Genomic DNA, 16,955 nt, shown 5'->3' with positions numbered 1-16,955 from the left:
GCTTAACTAATGACTGCTAATATCCTTACAATGTCTTGGATTATGTGCACTTTAGATGTTGTGAAGATTACAGATGGGCATAATTACTTTTCAAAAAAATAAGTGAGGAGACCATCCTGCTACCCAACCAAGCACGATGTGGTCTCATGATCAATCCACCCCAACTAAAAACACTCTCTACTGGTGCAGAGGAAGCGGGGACTGACAACAGTTACCATTTTATCACTTTCTAATCTAATGCTAATTTCCCTGGATGGTGCGTTTTAATGCAGGGTAAAATACACACTAGTCGAAGTTTTTTTTAGTTACGGAGGGCATACACACAAGAGCCGACTGACGGTCCAGGAAAATTTCTTGCAAAAGTGTGTATGTGCCAGGGGAAGAAAGCTGGATGAAATGCCATATAAGTTCAATGCATTCTGTCAGACATGTTTTTGGGTGGAGATGTTTAGTGTTGAGACAGTCAGTCTGTGTCTTTATTCATTATATAATTTAATTAAACGATATTTGTTTTTTTTCTTTAACAATTTTTCCTACTTTGTAAAAATAAGTCAGTTGAGAGAAATAATGTAGCAATGTGGCTTTCTGGAAAGCGGGATCACTACAGGCGGATGGCAGGAGGGTAACTTAAGGCCGGTGACACACCGGCTGCGTGGCGTCTCTGCTGCGTGCCAGAAGCGTGGTGGCTGCTTCGCATTTTCTGTGTTTACACACCAGAAGCGTGCCTGCACGCGGCTGCTGCTGTAGGTGACATAGAGGGAGACCGCCGACAGACCAGGCTCTTGTCTTCATGACAACATCAACTTTTTTTTTTTTTTTTTTTAACACACCTACTGATAGGACACCATTAACAGTATAGAGTATGTTTGACAGGTGCAATATTTGAAAATCGTTCATTATTAATTTATTTTTTAAATTACATTTATATCTGAATTCATGCCAAACTATAGACTTTCAAATATCAAAATGTCATGAATTAATATGTATTTGTGTACAAAATGACATATAAACATATTTTCCTAGTATATTTTGCCTGGAAACGCTTCCAACATGCATGCGTGTCGCGTGAAAAATAGGCATCGGTTCTATTTCTAGCATGCACGGGTTTTCCGCGCGTCTCACGCAGGCAGTCTGCAAGATCTAACCTGTTAACAGTTAACATGGGAGCCGAATTAAAAACAGACACGCCACGCAGCTGAGACGCTTGCGCCACACATCCAGTGTGTCGCTGGCCTAACGTCTCACGTCAAAAGAAAATCACCAGTCATTGGATGTCTCAAACATACATCAATTTAAATAAACATTAACATACAGTAATAATCATGAAATATTTTGATTGGGACTCGTTGGACTCGGGCATAAGTCCGATTCCTAATATGTTCGAGTCCGAGTCAATACCGAGTCAAAATGCACACGAGTCCATGACAAGACCATTAAAATACGGTCTCGAGACCGAGTCCGAGTCTCGAGTACTCAACACTGCCTGCTCCATACTTCCAAACTGAAATGATTCGCGAACCAGCTCCGAACTCCCAAACTGACTAAAATGATTTGCGAACCTGCTCCAAACTGAAATGATTCGCGAACCAGCTCCGAACTCCCGAACTGACTCAAATAATTAGCGAACCCGCTCCGAACTCCCGAACTGACTCAAATGAGTCGCGATCTCTCTCCGAACTCCCGAACTGACTCAAATAATTAGCGAACCCGCTCCGAACTCCCGAACTGACTCAAATGAGTCGCGATCTCTCTCCGAACTCCCAAACTGACTCAAATGAGTCGCGAACCCGCTATACAAACTCCCAAACTGATTCAAATCATTCACGATCCCCAAACTGACTCAAATGATTCGTGAACCCGCTCCAAAATCCCGAACTGACTCAATAATTCGCGATCTCGCTTCGAACTCCGAACTGACTAAAATGATTCGCGATCCCACTCCAAACACACGAAAACTCTTCGACCACAGCTGCTGTGCTTCAAAAGCTCTTGCAGAAGCTCAACACTGGTTTTCTCTGAGCTGGTCAGATCACATCAGATTGTGGTTAATCTTGCAGATCATATCTACTCTTCCTCTCTGTGCAGTTTGGTAATATAAAGAATCCTCCTTTGAACTCCCACCTCTTCTGTGGGTTTTATTGTTCTGGGTCTGAATTTGGGCTCCTGGGGTCTCAAAAAAGAAACATTTTCAATCTCCAAGGTGAATGTTATGCCAACACCAGTGTTGTGGACAGTGCCCGGCGATGGGGGTGGATTCACAGGACCTTCCATCTCAGGTGCAGGTGTAGTGTCTGACAGTAACAATATAAAGAAATCATGTCATATCACAACCTCTATTCCTAGGCAATCCAAATTAGCTATACACAGGGGGCAACATACACTACCGTTCAAAAGTTTGGGGTCAGTAAGATTTTTAAACGTTTTTAAAAGAAGCATCTTCTGCTCACCAAGGCTGCATTTAATAGGGCTTGGGCGTCGTGACATCATTACTTGGCGTGGCCGCCACGTTGACTGCCTCCTTAACTGCCACTCTGACTACTGCGCAGTGTTTAGACATACTCCCTCTCATCTGTGTGTCTTAATTTGATTAATTAAAAATCTATTTTAACCATTTTCAACCGCTGCTGTATTGTGGGGTGTAATAGCGCAACACATAATCGCCATGGGTAAAATAAAATGAGAATGGATTAACTTTACACCGTTTTCCCGCTTGGAGGCCCGACTACGGAGACCTTAACATCTGAATATTAATTTATATAGCTTAAGTCAACATTGAAAATAAGGGAAATTGAGTTATTCATCCAAAATACGGGAAATTTCAACATTCATCTTTTTGTTGCTATCCCTCTGCTGACAGCAAAAATTTGTACTATAAAACTGCTGCATTAACTAACGTTAAAGGGGGGGTGAAATGCTCGTTTTCACTCAATATCCTGTTAATCTTGAGTACCTATAGAGTAGTACTGATGGGAGGCGGACGCACTAACAAGGAGGCAGAGATATTTTAAGCAGTTTTACTCACCGCCTGCGGTTCCAACTCACGATCGTGACCCTTTTTCTTTGGGATTGCATCATCCTTAAGAAATAAACGATATTCAAATCCGTCGTCAAACTGGGCTTGTTTGTAAAACAAGCATCTTCGAAATGCAGGGAACAAACACAAACACTTGCACAACTCCGTTGATGCTCTGTAAAAATAAACTCCATCCACTGGTCCCTTAATGCTGTTTTTTCTTTGGTAATCTGTGCAGGGTTGTCTTGCCCTGGCAACCAAAAACACTCCTTTTGTGACATTTTGCGACGCTCTCGCTCTGATCAGTGAAGTCTGTTGTGCTCTCAGTGCTCTGCTATACGGGAACGCGTGCTCTTCCGGCAGAAGTGCCCTTAGGACCCATATAAGGAAATTCCGCTCCATCTAACGTCACACAGAGTCATACTCGAAATAAACTTTCCGAAACTTGTGACAAACCGGAAGGAGTATTTTTGGAACAGAAATACTCCTACAAACATAAAACTTAATTTTTGAAACTTTGTCCATGTTTAGCATGGGAATCCAACTCTTTTAACAGTGTAAAAAACTCAGTATGCATGAAATAGCATTTCACCCCCCCCTTTAAGCAATTTGTGAAGCTAGGTCTAACGTGACTTTAGTTACAGATTGGCGTGAAATCGTGATTCACAACAACCACGCTATCTAAAAGAGTTCAATATACTTGAATTTAGGATTGCGTGAATCGGCGCGTCGCGTATCAAAAACTAGGACGACACATTTGGCTACGCACCGACGCATATTGGCGGCCGAAGCGTAACGATGCATAGCCTCGGGGACGCGTATGCGTACAGATGCGTTGACTATGAAACGGCCCTAAGGTTGCTTTCAAGTAAGAAAAACGATGCTTTGAAAACATCTGTTTCGCTGGAAGGACAAGGAGTAGCAACAGAACAACAACACAGAGACTTGACAGGTCTGATGGAGGGGCTAACGGGAAATACTAAAACGGGAAGACAGCGGGAAAACAGCTCAAATACGTGAGAACCCCGTAAAAACGGGAGGGTGGACAGCTACTAACTACACTTTTGAAAAAATGTTTAAAAAACCAAGTGTAAATGGTTGTTAGCACTAACGGTTACTAAACTAGCAGCTAGGTAACGTTAGACCACAGCTTACCGGATTACTGTATACTGTTTTGCCGCTGTTCCGGTTCTATGATTTGCAGCTCCTGAACCCATCCATTTGTGAACTGTACATGAGACTTCAATGACTTGTAGCTTCGGAACTATTCTGAAGTGTAGGCGCTCACAAAACAAACAAGGTAGTCGAAGATATCTGTAATGCGAAAGTGCGGCAACAAGTCTCCGTCGGTACTCCACTATTTGTTGGGAATTTCATATGGATCCAAACCGTTAATAGTGCCGATTTTGTCCACATACCGGTCCCTGGCATCCCTATTTAGCATATCCCTATAAATCCCACAACCTTTTCGCGATTTTAACATTTTTTTCTTTCTCCCAACTCTGCTCTTCTCGTTCAAATTGCTGTATGTTTACATTCGCGAAGCTGGCAACATATGGCCGCCACGTCCCAGAATGCAACTTGGCGCCCAAGCCCTAGGGATAAAAATAAAATAAAATAACGTAATAGTGTGAAATCTTATGACAATTTAAAACAACTTTATTTTAATATTTTTTAACTAATGTATTCCTGTAATCAAAGCAGGATCACACTCCAGCAATTCATAGGCAGGTTTGCCTGCAAACACAGTCACCAAATAAAATTGCAATGTAGCCTAGATGTACAACATTTAAAACTGATTAACGTTACGCTTTAGTACATTGGTAACTTAAGCTAATTTTCTAGCCATTTCATGCTAGTTAACAGTTAAAATTTACAGAAAGTAATTGTAACTTACCTTTGTGAAAATGCTTTGAACACGCCATCATGTGTGGTGGAGTGCTATCGAAGATAATCTTGGCCTCCTTACCGCTACTATCCATGCCATTCGGCGCCTTTTTGTCATCTCTGAAACATGGCTTTACTATACATGCTGGAAAACGATAAAAGATATTCCGTTCTTAAGTTTCGTGCCACTTCTATCGTGAGAACGACTATTGCAGTTTATACAGCAGGTAGACGGCATCTTGAACACTGCGTTCTTACCTCCATGCAAAGAAGTCTGGCGCCTAATGTTTGTGCCGCGGATTCCCAAAATGCTTTGCGTTCACCACTGGGAATACGTCATGATGACGACACATTAGCGATCTTGATAGAGTTTTTAAACACTTGTGCTGTGTCCGAAATAGCTCCCTATCCACTATATAGTTCACTATACGGGGTGTCAGCCATTTTGTAGTACTGTCCAAATTCTGAGTGAACTACTTCATTCCCTACATTTGTCCACTACTTTTTACCCACAATTCAATGCGGAGTAGCGTCGAGCTGGAAGCGAGAGAGCTAGCGAGTTTGAATGAGAGATGAAGTTTACATCTTTATTATTTCTGTTTTAACGTTTTTCCTACATTATTTATATTAAAATATGTTATGTAGGCAATAACCCAGTTTAATAGTTGACTAATTTACTGAGGTGGCATCGTTGTTAACTTACAAAAATGATGATAATTTGGTGGATAATTTACATTTTTTCGTTAATAACAGTGTATTCTGATGTAAAATTAACGGTCGCCTGAGGACGCTCTACAACCATCTTCTGAGCTCAAAACGCTGCTTGAGCGAGTGTCAAGATACTAAAAATAATAAATACATAATTATGAACTTGTTTATGTGTGTTTATTTTTGTTCTCAGTACCTTATTTTTATTTTATTTATTTTAATAGCATTAAATGATTAATAACATAAAAGCATTACAAAAAAAATTATATAACCATCGATGAATATGATCGATGATGTATATAACTGCAATATAAAGTAATTTTGAGTATTATTGCTATTATTTTCTAAAATTAGGTACATAATAAAATAAAGGTAGTACATATGGCATGTTTTTGCAACAGCTCCAAGTCTCACGCGCGGTGTAGGCTATATGTCACTGTCCGAATCCGTTCACTTATTTTTTTGTTCACTCCTTCCTGATATAGTGAACTCAGCTGCCATACACTATAGGGATTAGAGTGAGCGATTTCAGACACAGCTACTGACAGGAACTTTCAGAGCTGAGTCCAAAATGACTGCGTTTATAAAACAACTCTATGAAAGACTCCGATTACGTATCTAAAAAATAAATCGCTATAGTAAAAGAGAAATAATAAGAGTAGTGAAGTTTCCTACCGTTCTACTGTATTTGGTCCTCACGCGCGTCTGACGCTCCGCGGCGCGTCTCCGCCCCTCAACACGCGCGTTTACAGCGCTGAATTAATCATCTTTGCTGCTAATTATTATGCATTTACTTCATTGTCAGCTTCAGGTACTTCATTTATTATTGTTCAATTAACTGTTTAAAAAAAGGTTGTATTTCAGTAATAATGTAAAATTATCAAAATAAAATATATAAAACAATGGTTTCTATTTTAATATCCTTTAAAATATAATTTATTTCTGTGAGGTGCAGCTGTATTTTAAGTCTTCAGTGTCACATGATCTTTAGAAATCATGAAAATATGATTATTTATTATTAGAACTATAGTTGTGCTACCAAATTTTATTTTGGAATCTGGATACTTTTTTCAGGATTCTTCGATGTATAATATTTTTTAAAGAACAGCATTTATTCCAAATATAAATCTATTCTAACATTATTCATCTTTAATAGCCTAACATTTCTTATCAATTTAACACATCCTGAATAAAATATTCTAAAATCTAATAAAGAATAGGCTACAAATTCTTATAAAAAAAAAAGAAAGGATAAAAATTTACCAAGTCGCGAACATGCTACGAAGTGCCGATCTGAATCAACCGAGTCGCGAACAGGCTCCGAAGTGCCGATCTGAATCAGCCGAGTCGCGAACATGCTCCGAAGTGCCGATCTGAATCAACCGAGTCGCGAACATACTCCGAAGTCCCGATCTGAATCAGCCGAGTCGCGAACATGCTCCGAAGTGCCGATCTGAATCATCCGAGTCGCGAACATGCTCCGAAGTGCCGATCTGAATCAACCGAGTCGCGAACATGCTCCGAAGTGCCGATCTGAATCAACTATGTAAAAAAACAGAAAACTGTTCTTACCAAATTCATTCAACACGTTATTAATCATAATTAGTTTTTAAACACTGACAGGAACGTTCACAGCTGATTTCAAAGTTACTGCATTTATAAAACAACTCTATGAAAGACTCAGATCACGTACTAAAAATAAATCGCTATAGTAAAAGAGAAATAATAGGAGGAGTGAAGGTTCCTACTGTTCTGCTGTTTGGTCCTCACGCGCGTCTGACGCTCCGCGGCGCGTCTCCGCGCGTTTACAGCGCTAAATTAATAATCTTTGCTAATTATTATACATTTACTTCATTGTCAGCTTCAGGTACTTCATTTATTATTGTTTAATGAACTGTTTGAAACAAAAACAGGTTGTATTCCAGTATTAATTCTAAATTATCAAAATAAAATATATAAAATAATGGTTTCTATTTTAATATCCGTTGAAATATAATTTATTTCTGTGATGTGCAGCTGTATTTTCAGCATCATTCCTCCGGTTTTCAGTGACACATGATCTTTAGAAATCATGAAAATATGATTATTTATTATTAGAACTATTAATAGTTGTGCTACCAAATATTATTTTGGAATCTGCGATACTTTTTTCAGGATTCTTCGATGTATATTTTTTTTTAAAGAACAGCATTTATTCCAAATATAAATATCTTCTAACAATATTAATATTTGATATCACTTCTTATCAATTTAACACATCCTGAAAAAAAGATTCTAAAATCTAATAAAGAATACAATTTCTTATAAAAAAGAAAGGATAAAAATTTACCGAGTCGCGAACATGCTCCGAAGTGCCGATCTGAATCAACTATGTAAAAAAACAGAATTCCGTTCTTACCAAATTCATTCAACACGTTAGTAATCATAATTAGGTTTTAAACACTGACAGGAACTTTCAGAGCTGATTTCAAAGTTACTGCGTTTATAAAACAACTCTATGAAAGACTCCGATCACTCATCCCAAACTCTGACCGGTAGTGTGTGTATGTGTGTGTGTGTGTGTGTGTGTGTGTATAAGCCCACTAACACACTAGGCAAGGCAAGGCAAGTTTATTTATAGCAAATTTCATACACAATGGTAATTCAAAGTGATTTACATAAAAATACAAATAATCACAAAGAAAAATTATAACTTTGCTGCTAATTATTATGCATTTACTTCATTGTCAGCTTCAGGTACTTCATTTATTATTGTTCAATTAACTGTTTAAAAAAAGGTTGTATTTCAGTAATAATGTAAAATTATCAAAATAAAATATATAAAACAATGGTTTCTATTTTAATATCCTTTAAAATATAATTTATTTCTGTGAGGTGCAGCTGTATTTTAAGTCTTCAGTGTCACATGATCTTTAGAAATCATGAAAATATGATTATTTATTATTAGAACTATAGTTGTGCTACCAAATTTTATTTTGGAATCTGGATACTTTTTTCAGGATTCTTCGATGTATAATATTTTTTAAAGAACAGCATTTATTCCAAATATAAATCTATTCTAACATTATTCATCTTTAATAGCCTAACATTTCTTATCAATTTAACACATCCTGAATAAAATATTCTAAAATCTAATAAAGAATAGGCTACAAATTCTTATAAAAAAAAAAGAAAGGATAAAAATTTACCAAGTCGCGAACATGCTACGAAGTGCCGATCTGAATCAACCGAGTCGCGAACAGGCTCCGAAGTGCCGATCTGAATAAACCGAGTCGCGAACATGCTCCGAAGTGCCGATCTGAATCAACCGAGTCGCGAACATACTCCGAAGTCCCGATCTGAATCAGCCGAGTCGCGAACATGCTCCGAAGTGCCGATCTGAATCATCCGAGTCGCGAACATGCTCCGAAGTGCCGATCTGAATCAACCGAGTCGCGAACATGCTCCGAAGTGCCGATCTGAATCAACTATGTAAAAAAACAGAAAACTGTTCTTACCAAATTCATTCAACACGTTATTAATCATAATTAGTTTTTAAACACTGACAGGAACGTTCACAGCTGATTTCAAAGTTACTGCATTTATAAAACAACTCTATGAAAGACTCAGATCACGTACTAAAAATAAATCGCTATAGTAAAAGAGAAATAATAGGAGGAGTGAAGGTTCCTACTGTTCTGCTGTTTGGTCCTCACGCGCGTCTGACGCTCCGCGGCGCGTCTCCGCGCGTTTACAGCGCTAAATTAATAATCTTTGCTAATTATTATACATTTACTTCATTGTCAGCTTCAGGTACTTCATTTATTATTGTTTAATGAACTGTTTGAAACAAAAACAGGTTGTATTCCAGTATTAATTCTAAATTATCAAAATAAAATATATAAAATAATGGTTTCTATTTTAATATCCGTTGAAATATAATTTATTTCTGTGATGTGCAGCTGTATTTTCAGCATCATTCCTCCGGTTTTCAGTGACACATGATCTTTAGAAATCATGAAAATATGATTATTTATTATTAGAACTATTAATAGTTGTGCTACCAAATATTATTTTGGAATCTGCGATACTTTTTTCAGGATTCTTCGATGTATATTTTTTTTTAAAGAACAGCATTTATTCCAAATATAAATATCTTCTAACAATATTAATATTTGATATCACTTCTTATCAATTTAACACATCCTGAAAAAAAGATTCTAAAATCTAATAAAGAATACAATTTCTTATAAAAAAAGAAAGGATAAAAATTTACCGAGTCGCGAACATGCTCCGAAGTGCCGATCTGAATCAACTATGTAAAAAAACAGAATTCCGTTCTTACCAAATTCATTCAACACGTTAGTAATCATAATTAGGTTTTAAACACTGACAGGAACTTTCAGAGCTGATTTCAAAGTTACTGCGTTTATAAAACAACTCTATGAAAGACTCCGATCACTCATCCCAAACTCTGACCGGTAGTGTGTGTATGTGTGTGTGTGTGTGTGTGTGTGTGTGTGTGTATAAGCCCACTAACACACTAGGCAAGGCAAGGCAAGTTTATTTATAGCAAATTTCATACACAATGGTAATTCAAAGTGATTTACATAAAAATACAAATAATCACAAAGAAAAATTATAACAAAAATAAAACAAGCAATTTTAAAACTTTTAAAATTATTAAAACATTTACTTAATTACAATGAATTTAAACTCATTGCATTTGCTGTCTGAGAGCATTTCACTGGGAATCTGACTTCAGTCTATGTCTGGTATCTTTGAACGCTCCTCTGGTTTCAGTTGTGTTTTTGTTTATTTTGGTGATGTATAAATAAAGTCTTCCCATCTGCCTGCACTTGAGTCTTCGCCTGAATCTGAATCAACCGAGTCGCGAACATGCTCCGAAGTGCCGATCTGAATCAACCGAGTCCCGAACATGCTCCGAAGTGCCGATCTGAATCAACCGAGTCGCGAACATGTTCTGAGGTGCCGATCTGAATCAACCGAGTCGCGAACAGCTAGGCTCCGAAGTGCCGATCTGAATCAACCGAGTCGCGAACAGGCTCCGAAGTGCCGATCTGAATCAACCGAGTCGCGAACAGGCTCCGAAGTCCCGATCTGAATCAACCGAGTCGCGAACAGGCTCCGAAGTGCCGATCTGAATCAACCGAGTCGCGAACATGCTCCGAAGTGCCGATCTGAATCAACCGAGTCGCGAACAGGCTCCGAAGTGCCGATCTGAATCAACCAAGTCGCGAACATGCTACAAAGTGCTGATCTGAATCAATTATGTAAAAAAACAGAATACCATTCTTACCAAATTCATTCAACACGTTATTAATCATAATTAGTTTTTAAACACTGACAGTAACGTTCAGAGCTGATTTCAAAGTTACTGCGTTTATAAATAACTCTGTTAAAGACTCTGATCACTTATCTAAAAATAAATCGCTATAGTAAAAGAGAAATAATAAGAGGAGTGAAGTTTTCTACGGTTCTGCTGTGTTTGGTCCTCACGCGCGTCTGACGCTCCACGGCGTGTCTCCGCCCCTCACACGCGCGTTTACAGTGCTGAATTAATCATCTTTGCTAATTATTATACATTTACTTCATTGTTAGCTTCAGGTACTCCATTTACTATTGTTCAATGAACTGTTTCAAACAAAAACAGGTTGTATTTCAGTAATATATATATATAAGCCCACTAACACACTAGGCAAGACAAGGCAAGTTTATTAATATAGCACATTTCATACACGATGGTAATTCAAAGTGCTTTACATAAAAGTAAAATAATCATAAAGAAATATTATAACAAAAATAAAACAAGCAATTTTAAAACTTTTACAATTATTTAAAAATTTACTTAATTACAATGAATTTAAAAACATAAAAATAAAAAAAAACTGTGAAAATATATTGCAATCAGTTCGGACATTGCACAGTGCTCATTCAATAAATGCACAGCTAAACAGATGAGTTTTAAGTCTAGATTTAAATGTGACTAGTGTTTTAGCACATCTCATCTCTTCTGGAAGCTGATTCCAACTGCGAGCGGCATAGAAACTAAAAGCAGATTCCCCTTGTTTTGTGTGAACCCTTGGTATTTCTAACAGACTCAATCCTAATGATCTGAGTGCTCTGTTAGGTTTATACTCAGTAAGCATATCTGCAACTGCAGTTTTTAAGGAGTTTGGAAATGTCCCAGAAAGTGAGGTGTTCACCACTTCTAAGAGATCTGCTTCTAAGCAGTTAAGCACACTGTTGAAAAAAGATGTTGGAAGTGTGTCAAGATAGCAGGTTGACGATTTTAGGTGCTGCACTATGTCTTCCAGAATGTTGCTATCAATTACTTCAAAAATAGACATTTTTGATATTGTGGCTGAATCTGTCTGACCTCTGCATTACTTGAGGATGTGCTAATCGTCTTCCTGATATTGATGATCTTCTCAGAAAAGAAGGATGCAAACTCATTGCATTTGCTGTCTGAGAGCATTTCACTGGGAATCTGACTTCAGTCTATGTCTAGTAACTTTGAACGCTCCTCTGGTTTAAGTTATATTTTTGTTTATTTTGGTGATGTATAAATAAAGTCTTCCCATCTGCCTGCACTTGAGTCTTCGCCTCTTGCGATCCGTGACACTACGTCCTTAATAACAATGGATGAAAAGTTTAGAGCCCTACTGATGATTAAGTCTAGAGTGTGTCCACCTTTGTGTGTGGGTCCATGTACATGCTGAATCGACAGGTAAAAAAAAGCCTCAAGTCCAAATATTCATTTATCACCAATTAACTGTTTGACAAACACTTCCTGCTTCGATGTCCAGATCTGAATTTAAACAAATGTCAAACATGCTCCGAAGTGCCGATCTGAATCAACCGAGTCGCGAACAGGCTCCGAAGTGCCGATCTGAATCAACTATGTAAAAAAAAAAAAACAGAATACCGTTCTTACCAAATTCATTCAACATGTTATTAATCATAATTAGGTTTTAAACACTGCCCAGCAAGCAATTTTGCGTCTAATAGACGTCTAATAGCCGTCTAAACACAGCCGAGACGTCTAGGCTAAATCGAGGCTAATTTTGGGCTGTCAGTGAAAATCTAATAGATGTCTAACCATAGCCCAAGAATAGACAATCAGACAGCTATTGAACGACTATATTTATACGTCCAATAGACGTCTAAACATAGCCCAAGAATAGACTAGTCATCAATTAGACCGCTAAACAACTACATACGTCTAATAGACAGGCAATATGGGTCTAGGCTAAAACAAGGCTGATTTTGGGCTGTCAGTGAAAATCTAATAGACGTCTAACCATAGCCCAAGAATAGACTAGTCATCCATTACACTACATATACATGTAATAGACAACAAAAAGAGGCATAAGGATTCTTTTCACTCAAATATAACAGGTTCTCATAAATTAAAATCCATCCAAACTAATTGAATATAAAGGGATTTATTTTGAACAATTATATAGACAACAACAACTTGGACAACATTCAAACATAAAAATGAACAAATAAAACATTGGAAAAATATGTAAAACAATTAATTTTTAAGAATTAACTGTTTACTTTAGAGCCATAACCCCCACCCCCTGCCCTCCCTGGTGCTTGTTTGAAATGATTAGAAATAGCATTTTTTATTTCACATTCCATAGCTGATGGAAAGCTGGTCATCACTGCGTCTGCCAAATGAGAAAAAGGAAAGAATTATTGCTCAAAAAAAAACATTGTTGACAATCCTTTTTAACTAATTAGTCAATCACTTTTGCTAGGATGATTTAATAGATAGAGTTAACAGAATATAGATTGAGACTATATAATTTATATCAATATAGACAATAATTTATATCAATATTATAATTAATATCAATAATTGAACATTTTTGCTCGCTTAGTGGTGATGCAATACGGCGTGTAACGATACGCGTATTGAACAATTCTGTACAAGGCATATATATATATATATATATATAGGCTATATAGACACACACATATACATATATATCTGACATTTTCTTCTCGAATGTTCATTTTTATCAAGCTCATATATGCAAGTTCTGTAATTTCACTTAAATGGCAATGAAAATGACCTATTAATTTTCAGCGAGAGCATTAACTCGATCTCTCAAGCGACGCCATTCTCTTAGATATTTGGGATCCATAACTTATAAATATGGAAATAAAATTAACATTATAATTGATTATGTAACACTGTTATCCCAAGACATGTCTGACTACTACCATAATGTGTTTTGAAACTGAAATACAGTATTTTTTTAAATTATCATTCTAATGAAGGTGAAAACAGATTTTATTTTCATTTCTACTTTAGTTCTTCCCTCAAGTTTAAAGGGATAGTTCACTTTGAAATTATATTTTGGTATGTTTTAGCTTACCTTAAGAACGTCCAAGATGTAGGTGTCTTTGTTTCCGCAGTAGTTTCAATTTTTAGGTCAAACTATTCTTGTCTGTCAGTCATATAATGCAGGTCTATGGTCACCACCTAAAAAGGCCATGCACAGAGAAGTCCAAATTAAACAATTCCCCATTGTAAGTACACATTGATGGACTAAGACACGAAACGAGCAGTCTGTGTGAGAAAATGAACAGTATTTATATCGTTTTTACCTCTTGTACACAGCCACGTCCAAGTGATATGAGGGCTCGCGTGCTTCCAGGTGTGTGATGCGTCCGCGTTCTGGCTTAATTTGCGCAAGCGCCGCACTTAGACTAAGCCAACCCAGAATGCGCACACCGAAGCACGCGCGCCCTCAGATCACTTCGACGTTGCTGTGTTATAAGAGGTAAAACGATATAAATACTGTTCGTTTTCTGACACAAACCGCTCGTTTCGTGTCTTAGGCTATCAGTGTGTATGGTGGGGAATTGTTTAATTTGGACTTCTCTGTGCATGCTCTTTCAGGTGGTGACCATATAGACCTGCATTATATGACTGACAGACAAGAACAGTTTGACCTAAAAATATAAAAATTGAAACTACTGCGGAAACAAAGACACCTACATCTTGGATGCCCATAAGGTAAGCTTAAACATATCAAAATTTAATTTCAAAGTGAACTATCATTATAAATCATTCTTTATCACTTACTCATATAACTCTAATAAACATAAAAAATACTTATAGGCGTAGTTCACTTAAAAAAAATAAAAAAAATAAAATAAAAAACATGTAATCATTTACTCACTTTCACTTGGTTCCAAACCTGTATGGCTTTCTTCTGTTGAACACACACAAAAAAAATATATTTTGATGAATGTTGGTAACAAGACATTTAATGGTAGTCACTGACAAGTATTCTGTATATTCAATTGCTGTACTTTGTTGACTGATTGCAGGATAATTTCCAATAAACAGTGTCTTTAAATCAAATAAAGTGGATTACATCACTCCAGTTCTGAGGTTTTTACACTGGCTATCTGTCTGTCAAAAAATTAATATCCAAAAACTACAGTTGGTTATTAAATTAACATTTTAAGGCCAAAGTAAATTTCTAATCTTCTGATGCACTATGAACCATCCAGAAAAAACCTCTCAGGACATCTGGGACAGTAGCCAGCTACTTTTATATCTCCAAAGTCAAAACAAAACATGGAGAAGCAGCATTCAAATTTATATCTGAAACAAATTCAGTGAAAACTGAATGTATGCTGCATATTTTAATTATTTACAAACTAGTTTAAAGACTTTATGTTTGCCACTACCTTTTATTAAATGGAGAGGATTTTTTTTTTTTCATGTTGCACTATGCTGCTGTTAAATTTTATGTAAAGTACTTACAGAATTTGCTTTAAATCAACTCTAATTTAAATACAAATAAATACTGGTATCTTTATAATAATAAAAAAATAGTAATGATAAGTTTCATAGTTTCATGCTTACCACATTCATTGAATTTAGATACATTTGCAATAACACGTGCAGGTAACGTTAACTTTTTGGAGAAAAGTAGTACTCTGCAATGTTAATGTTAAAATGTCACGGTTTCTACACATTATAACAGCTAACTAATTTAAACAATAAACATATCAAAAATAACACGCATACTTACAAGATCGAAGTAGAAATGTGAAGGTTTTCACTCAGACTGTTGCTCACCCGTTGCACTCCGACAGCTGCCTCGTGTAAAATAAAATGGCGGAAATGTTTATCGCGAGATTTGGCTTAAGTGATCTAGTCACGCAATGGCATTAGTTCTAGTAGACATGTCTCAGTAGTGTTTCAATTGTGCCATCTAGCGGTTGGGAAATGCAATTGCATTTGATTAGATATTTTTATCGTAGATTGTGTATGAATGTTTGACAGAAAATATATATTAAGCTGTGTAAGCGAAAACATTTCAAAGACTAATATTCTAGGTCGCTGGTCTATATCTGAGCCCAGATTGCAATAATTTCGCCAGGTGGGCTAAAGCAGACCGCATATAGCCCGTCCAATTCGGAGCTAAATCGTGATCTACCATGCCGTGAAATGACGTATTGAACCTTGATATCATACCAATGCGAACATGATTGAATATTAACCATTTCATGCACTGCCTGGCAAAAAAATACAATTAATTAGTTTTGACAAAAAGTGGGCTACAATAGCCGGGTCTGAATACGAGCTAAATCGTGGCTACGCACAGCCTACACATATAACATGTAAAATAAAGTAAACCAAACAACTTGTAATCACGTTAGACTCTGCGTACATGATGGAATATCATACATCTCACAAGTTATTTTGCAAAAAAAATACATTTATCCAGATTAAATGTTATTTGGGCTAAAAGTGGGTTACACGTAGCCGGACTATATCTGGTCTATATTTAACCCAGACGTTGAAATGACGGCTATTGCTTGCTGGGTGACAGGAACTTTCAGAGCTGATTTCAAAGTTACTGCGTTTATAAAACAACTCTATGAAAGACTCTGATCAAATCGCTATAGTAAAAGAGAAATAATGAGAGGAGTGAAGATTCCTACTGTTCTGCTGTGTTTGGTCCTCATGCGCGTCTGACGCTCCACGGCGCGTCTCCGTCCCTCACACGCGTTTACAACGCTAAATTAATCATCTTTGCTAATTATTATACATTTACTTCATTGTCAGCTTCAGGTACTTCATTTATTATTGTTCAATTAACTGTTTGAAACAAAAAAAGGTTGTATTTCAGTAATAATTCTAAATTAATATATCCTTTAAAATATAATTTATTTCTGTGAGGTGCAGCTGTATTTTCAGTCTTCAGTGTCACATGATCTTTAGAAATCATGAAAATATGATTATTTATTATTAGAACTATAGTTGTGCTACCAAATTTTATTTTGGAATCTGGATACTTTTTTCAGG

At 36.8% G+C, this 16,955-nt stretch overlaps 1 long non-coding RNA gene across 1 annotated transcript; it reads right to left on the bottom strand.

The window, feature by feature from the left end:
- Positions 1 to 12,599: 12,599 nt before the first annotated feature.
- LOC113101103 (uncharacterized) lies at positions 12,600 to 16,415 on the bottom strand. The gene is made up of 3 exons (XR_003289925.1): positions 15,676 to 16,415; positions 14,812 to 14,844; positions 12,600 to 13,287 (listed from the first exon to the last, which is right to left on the bottom strand). It is a non-coding gene; the product is annotated as an uncharacterized LOC113101103 (long non-coding RNA).
- Between the last annotated feature and the right edge of the window lie 540 nt (positions 16,416 to 16,955).

The sequence above is a fragment of the Carassius auratus genome, unplaced genomic scaffold (assembly GCF_003368295.1).
Source record: "Carassius auratus strain Wakin unplaced genomic scaffold, ASM336829v1 scaf_tig00217515, whole genome shotgun sequence".
NCBI classification, from domain to species: Eukaryota; Metazoa; Chordata; class Actinopteri; order Cypriniformes; family Cyprinidae; genus Carassius; species Carassius auratus.
The sequence above is the reverse complement of the archived record's forward strand: the minus strand, read 5'-3'. Positions and strand labels throughout refer to the sequence as shown.